The sequence below is a fragment of the Lolium rigidum genome, unplaced genomic scaffold (genome assembly GCF_022539505.1).
Source record: "Lolium rigidum isolate FL_2022 unplaced genomic scaffold, APGP_CSIRO_Lrig_0.1 contig_58280_1, whole genome shotgun sequence".
In the NCBI taxonomy this organism is placed as follows: domain Eukaryota; kingdom Viridiplantae; phylum Streptophyta; class Magnoliopsida; order Poales; family Poaceae; genus Lolium; species Lolium rigidum.
Window position 1 is genome coordinate 29030 of NW_025901042.1, and position 8124 is coordinate 37153.

Below are 8124 nucleotides of genomic sequence, written 5' to 3' on the forward strand. Positions count from 1 at the left end.
CTGAAGCAAGAGAGATCTACCACCTTCATGGTTGGAGCATGCATATTGTTAGAGAAGAACTTTGGGCCGCTAACTAAAGCCATGATTCATGGTGGAAGTTTCAGTTTGGACATATATCCTCAATCTCATATGAGAATAATAATTGTTGCCACATGCTTATGCATTAAAGAGGAGTCCATTATCTGTTGTCCATGTTGTCCCGGTATGGATGTCTAAGTTGAGAATAATCAAAAGCGAGAAATCCAAAATGCGAGCTTTCTCCTTAGACCTTTGTACGAGCAGCATGGAGGTACCCCATTGTGACACTTGGTCAAAGCATGTGCATTGCAAAGATCCGGTAGTCCAAGTTAATTAGGACAAGGTGCGGGCACTATTAGTATACTATGCATGAGACTTGCAACTTGTAAGATATAATGTACATAACTCATATGCTTTATTACTACCGTTGACAAAATTGTTTCATGTTTTCAAAATAAAAGCTCTAGCACAAATATAGCAATCGATGCTTTCCTCTTTGAAGGACCATTCTCTTTACTTTTATGTTGAGTCAGTTCACCTATTTCTCTCCACCTCAAGAAGCAAACACTTGTGTGAACTGTGCATTGATTCCTACATACTTGCATATTGTACTTGTTATGTTACTCTATGTTGACAATTATCCATGAGATATACATGTTACAAGTTGAAAGCAACCGCTGAAACTTAATCTTCCTTTGTGTTGCTTCAATGCCTTTACTTTGATTTATTGCTTTATGAGTTAACTCTTATGCAAGACTTATTAATACTTGTCTTGAAGTACTATTCATGAAAAGTCTCTGCTTTATGATTCACTTGTTTACTCATGTCATTACCCTTGTTTTGATCGCTGCATTCACTACATATGTTTACAAATAGTATGATCAAGGTTATGATGGCATATCACTTCAGAAATTATCTTTGTTATTGTTTTACCTGCTCGGGACAAGCAGAACTAAGCTTGGGGATGCTTGATACGTCTCCGACGTATCGATAATTTCTTATGTTCTATGCCATATTATTGATGATACCTACATGTTTTATGCACACTTTATGTCATATTCGTGCATTTTCTCGGAACTAACCTATTAACAAGATGCCGAAGTGCCGCCTCGTTTTCTCGCTGCCCGGATCACTGATAGCACACACATTACAAAATATAGTAATCATTGCAATAGTATCAATTTACTACATCATTGATCCAGAGGGTAAAGTAAAACCTTACAAATTGCATAGTCACATGGACTAGCTCACATAATAGAGTTCGAGCAAACACAGCGGAAATATAAATTGCAATGAGCCTCCATCATCTTCATGTGCCACAAAGCAAGACATGTTGGAATGTAGACTCGAGATCCTACCACGTACTTCTCCTCGGAAAATCCTCGCACGTTTGAATATGCAGCCCCACGAATGGAGGTCGGCACAATGATGTACCGGCAAATGACACTTATATGGTGGCAGTTTTAGGCATGACTATCTACATGATATTTGGCTAGTGGAGTTTAGGCACAATTTGCATAAAGCCAATTTTATCCTATATTTTATTTAAAACAAAACATTTTGAAAATCTTTGAATGACATTATGAAATCACACCATGGCTAAATCCTCCATGGGTTTTAGAATAATCACATGGTTACATCTCCCATGATTTTTACAAGGTTGATCAAATTTTAAATACATTCAAAAAAGGTGATGAGATTCTTCCGTACATTCCTTGTCCATGAGCTCAAATTGTCCATAACCGGGGACACGGCTAAGATCTTAGGTTTAACTCTCGAGAGGTTGTGCACTTTCACCTTACGACCCACCCTTCCCAAGAGAAGAATGAGACAAGATCTTTCAGAAGAAGAATTCAACCATACAAACTAGACCCGTTCCCACTTGGCCGTCGCCACAACCCACTGTCTAGCCACAAGTTGAATTCTCACAACTTAATTAATCCCGGCAGAGCCCATAATACCATAAGGCTGCATCGGAAGCTATCTAAAACATGGACGACATGGTAATCTCTTTAATCCTGGGTGGCCAACCACTCTACAACATGCGCACTCTCAAGGATTCACCACTTTAGCCCACTCGGGGCGTGGACCTGAGCAGCCGCCCACCAATCAACCAATCCACCCAGGTGTTTCATTAAGGTTGTTAATTTTAAACTTTCAAACGCTCACAACCAATAACAAAACAACATTTGGCATTTGATGTTGCAAAGCAAAATTAAAGCATCCTAGCAATGGGTTCAGGAGTAGCTACACACTACTAGGGTTTGCTAAGCATAGCATAATACTTTACTTTTGAAAACAAAATCCTACCATGCATACTAGTTTCAAAAACACTAATGCATAATTAAAATAAGTAGGATTTGAGTGTCACTTGCCTTTTGGTAGTTGAAGCGCGTTCACTTCTCTTAATCAAAATACGTGCCTCTTCGTACGAACTATAATATAAAATATAGCACAACATAAACACACCATTCATAGCAACATAATCAAACAAAGCAAACAACAAGTTGTTATTCATTGTATTTTAATCATCGATAAAGAAGATATGGCACGAGGCATGGCTTGCAAGATATGGCTTTGGAGATGGATTTCTGATTTATTGAATTACTCAATTAACTCATTTGTAAATTGAATAGTTCAATAAGCCAATAAGATTAAGTGGGCATGAGGTTGAATGCATGATAGGTGTCGGGATTTGGTTCACGGATCATCCTAATGGATAACAAGGGTTTAACATATGGGATATGTAGTAGGGTTTCTCGACCTCGCCGGAGCAAGGTGAAAGTCTAAAATAGGACATGTCACACTTACTCAAATAACTCAGTTGTTATTTGAATAACATGGGCTAGGATAATATGTTTTGGAGAGATGTGAGCGCGGAACATGGTGAATGTGTCTAGATGTGATCATGGGTTTGACTAAGGTATTCACCTTTGCAAGGATGAACCTTGTTTTAGAATAATTAAAGAAATGCATCTACAATGGAAATACTCAAATCCTCATGTTTGAATTTGAATAGTCACAAAGGGTTGAACTAAATTTGGAGTGTGTGCAGGTGGACAGAGGGCATAAATATGATCCATTTGCAAAAAGAATCACTTGATTTGGGTTTACATAATTTGAGTTATGTCAAAATACTCAAATTCACATGTTCAAATTTGAATATTTGAACATTACTCGAAAGTCGGATATAAATTCACATTTGTGTTCTAAACATTTTTATGAGTTCAGGGGTATATCCTTTTCTTATTATGGGCTTGTAATTTTTTTTTCTATAATTTTTACAAGATTAAACATGTCGCGGTTAAAATGTAATGTTGTACGAAAAGTTGTCGAAAAAAGTTTCTTGGATGGAAAAACTTTCTATACGAAAGTTGTAGACAATCTAATTACAAACTTAACGAAAGAACAACTATTCGAAACGGAGCTCTAGATCTATAGTTACAGAATTTTAAACTTTCTGTACGAGAATGAGCTAGCATAATATGCGAAACGGATCGATCGGTATCATGCTCTCAGTACATGCGGGCGTGGCATGTTCGTTCAGTTAGGTGAATCAGCAAAGACCATGCGAGCTAGATCCTATGGTGGCCTAGTAGTTTAGTTTAGCTACAAAACTAACCATCTATGGAAATAGAACGATCATGAGAGGAAACTTTACCAATCGATGGTGCACTTGATCGACGGCTATGTCATGGACGCGACGCAGGTTCGGGAATCGCCGGAGACGTTGTTACTCAGGTTCTGTGGCTGGAGAAAGATCAAAGCGCTGAGTCAAGGACCCACGCACGGATGAGAGCAAAAAAGTAAGACAGAACGGGGCCTGAGTCCCCTATACCGGCCGAAACAACGACGCCATTGCCGTGACCGGCGGAACAACGGCAACACGGCCAACAGAAACCATACGACGCACCAACATGTCCTGGTGGTAGGCGACGGTGAGGGGAGTTTATCAGTAAAACGAAATAGAAGAGAGGATCAACGTACGCGACGTACCGGTCCGATGAACTTCGATGACGTCGTGGCCAACGGCGACAACATCATGCCCGACCATGTCCTGGAGGTAGCCCTCGACGAGGAACGTCTTGTGGTGCAAGGATTTGACGAGATGATCACCGACGATGACAAGATCTGACGATCAACTCGATGTTGTGGCTGATGTTGGCATGGTCGGTACGAGCTGTACAGAGCTCATCTAAAGGAACTTTGTAAATGAAAGTGGTTGTGAATAACAAAGGACACACGGTGCTCTCCTCGGTTCGTCTTGGTATAAGCTGTGGAGGGAGATCGGGAGAGGTATGCCACCGATTGGCATTCGGTGCACCTGGACCGTTTGGGAGTTTAAGGCAATAAAATGGAGAGCTAATTCTCTGAACTGATTCACCATTGAATTTACAATAAGTTTCGTGTTTATGTCTAGCCGTTTTCTGGTCTTGAATGCCGTAGAGGGGAAGAAGAAGTGCCATGGCCATGGCTGTAACGTAAGTAGTCTGTACGTGAGGAGGAAGAAGAAAATCCGAGCCGCTGCCTCGCTCGTCAATGCTGCGCTAAAGGGCCGGCAAGTTGGGCTGGAAAAAAAAAATAGGCTGGGGCGGCCTGGGCTGGTCGGGGGCGAGCTGGGTGGGCCTCCGCGGGCGTTGGGCCGCACAGTCGGCCGCGCCCTTTGTTTTTTTTTTCTTTTTTTTTTAACAAAATTAGAAATACATTTTGGGGCTTCAAATAAAATCGGAAAAATGCAAATAAGGTACCGTTGGATTCGTTATGAAAAATACTTTAATATGAGACCAAATTTGGAACAAAAATATAAACTTTATAAAACCAAAATGTGACCTACATGTCTATGTGGCTATAGTGCCCTTTTAGGGTTTAATATTTTTCTCAAAATAATAATTTTGTAATTTTCAAAACCTCCGAACAACATAGGGTATCGTTGGTGAATATTTCGAAAACCAGGGTTTAAGAAAACTCTATTTTTGTAAATATCTTTTTAATAAACACACAAGTTTTAAATCCTTGTGAAAAATCAATCAAGTTCAAACAACCAAGCATTAAATTTATTTTTAATTTTACATTTCGAAATTTAGAAAATTTCAGGATGTGACAAAAGCACGGAGAGATATCATTTTGGGTTTCGAACATGGAAAATTTAAAAAAACCTCCCAAAAGCTTCATTTTGGAGTGAATAAGAAGGATCCACACTTACTTTTCATTTTCATGTTTTAAACTTGTTTAAATATTGGTCAAACCTGCAAGGATTTGACCAAGATTCAAATGGGCATAAAAATTCAAAAAAAAAACGAAAACCACTTCTCTTCGTCCTTGACTTCATTAGACAGAGTTTAGGGTTGGGGTATATACATGATTTGTAATGTTTAAATATGTATAGACTCTCTTGATCAACATGAATGCTTACTATAACTTAAGAAGCTTAATTATGTGCTTTGGTTTTTCATTTTTTGAATTCTTTATTGAATTTTTATGCCTATTTGAATCTTGGTCAAATCCTAGGTTTGACCAAGAATTAAACAAGTCAGTAACATGAAAATGAAAAAGTAAGCCTGGATCCTTCTTATTCACTCAAAAAATGAAGCTTTTGGGAGGGTTTTTGAATTTTCCATGTTTGAAACCCAAAACCATTCCTCTTATATGCTTGACTTCATATATATCACAGAGTTTAGCCTTAGGGGGTATATACATGATTTTTCTAGTTTGAATATGTCTAAACCTTGTTTATCAACTTGAATGCTTACTATAAACCAAAAATTCATGTATCTACACCTAACCCTAAACTATGCATGAAGAGAAGTGGTTTTGGGTTTCAAACATGGAAATTTCAAAAACCTCCCAAAAGCTTCATTTTAGAGTGACTAAGAAGGATACATGCTTCCCTTTTCATTTTCATGTTTTAAACTTGTTTAAATTATCTTGGTCAAACCTAGGATTCGACATGATTCAAATGGGCATCAAAATTAAAAAAACAGAAAAAGGAAAAACCAAAGCAATAGTTTTCTTATATATGTCATATAGTAAGCATTAAAGTTGATAAACAAGGTCTAGATATATCCAAACCAGACAAATCATGTATCTACCCCCGGCCTGTCGATCTTATGAAGCTAGTCTACTAGCATGTGAAGGGAACTCGTTTTCGGTTTCAAACATAGAAATTACAAGAACATCCCAAAAGCTTCTCCATTTTAGAGTGACTACGAAGGATACTGACTTCCCTTTTCATTTTCATGTTTTAAACTTGTTTAAATCTTGGTCAAACCAAGGATTTGACCAAGATTCAAATGGGCCTAAAAATTTAGAAAAAATTCAAAAAGAGAATGAAAAACCAAAGCACATAGCATTCTTATGTCATATGTATAGTAAGCATTCAAGTTGATAAACAAGGTCTAGACATATTCAAACCAAAAAATCATGTATATATCTACCCCTAACCCTAAACTGATCTGTCGATCTTATGGAAGTCAATCATGAAGAGAAGTGGTTTTGGGTTTCAAACATGGAAATTTCAAGAACATCCCAAAAGCTTCATTTTAGAGTGACTAAGAAGGATCCATGCTTACTTACTCGTTTTCACGTGTTAAACTTGTCTAAATCTTGGTGAAACCTAGGATTTGACCAAGATATGATTCAAATGCGCAGAAAATTAAAAAAGTCAGAAAAATTAAAAACCAAAGTACATAGTCTTCTTATGTCATATAGTAAGCATATTCAAGTTGATAAACAAGGTTTGGACATATTCAAACCATACAAATCATGTATCTATACCCCTAACCCTAAACTTTTTCTTATGAAGTCAAGCATGAAGAGAAGTGGTTTTGGGTTTCAAAGATGGAAATTTCAAAAACCTCCAAAAACTTCATTTTAGAGTGACGGAGAAGTTAGCATTAAAGTTGATAAACAAGGTTTAGACATATTCAAACCAGACAAATCATGTATCTACCCCTAACCCTAAACTCGGTCTTATGAAGTCTAGCATGAAGAGAATCGTTTTGAGTTTCAAACGTTTAAGCCAAAAGCCCCATTTCAAATATTTCAAACTTATTCAAAGTTGGTTCAAATTTGAAAGACATACAAGTTATAGCACACATAGTGCATACATTTTCACACATACTGCACTAGATGCTAACCCTATAGTTTGAGGCCACTTGGATGAGGTCGAAAAAGTTCTTGGATTAGAATCGTGTTGTTCGAACCCCGTAGTTGGATTTTTTTGAACCTTGATCTGTAGTACAGGGCAAAACCCTAGTTTAACCTATTTAATTATAGATTCGTATATCGATTTTTCTACCTTTTTATTATTACTATGCTGCAGATGTGCGTTTGCCCGTCGAGTGAAACTCGGAGGAAGAGGGATCACTCGGAAGGAGAGAAAAAGGCAGAGCATTATGGTGTCTTCCCTTTTTCGGGTGATGATGATGATGTTGACTGTTGTGCAGGGTTTGTCAGTGCGCAGGAGGTGCGAGCGAGCGAGCGAGCGAGTCGAGCGAGGCCGAGAATGAGAGAGATTTGTTTTTTTTTGTGAGAGGGACAACCGAAGGATCCAGAAGGACCCACAGACTTCCAATACGCATCCTGATGCGTCTTCTCTTGACAAAGAAGATGGCTGGGAGTTGGCGTACCTATTGCACGTGACTTGTGCTCACTCAAGTGTGGGACCTCACGCGTGGGCACCACACGTAAGTGACAGACCTGTTGGTGTAAAAACTCGGTTGATTATAATAGTGCATTAGAACAAAGTTTCCTATGGATTCAAGGGTAGGAAATCCAAGTTAACTCATTTACATGACATTATTTTTTCCATGAAGCAAAGTTAACACTATCAATTGGTACATTTTGGAGTGACTAAGAAGGATCAATGCTTACTTATTCGTTTAATTTCACGTGTTAAACTTGTCTAAATCTTGTTCAAACCTAGGATTTGACCAAGATTCAAATGGGCAGAAAAATAATTAAAAAACAGAAAAATGAAAAACCAAATCACATAGTCTTCTTATGTCATATAGTAAGCATTCAAGTTGATAAACAAGGTCTAGACATATTCAAACCAGACAAATCATGTATCTATACCCCTAACCCCTAAACTCTGTCTTATGAAGT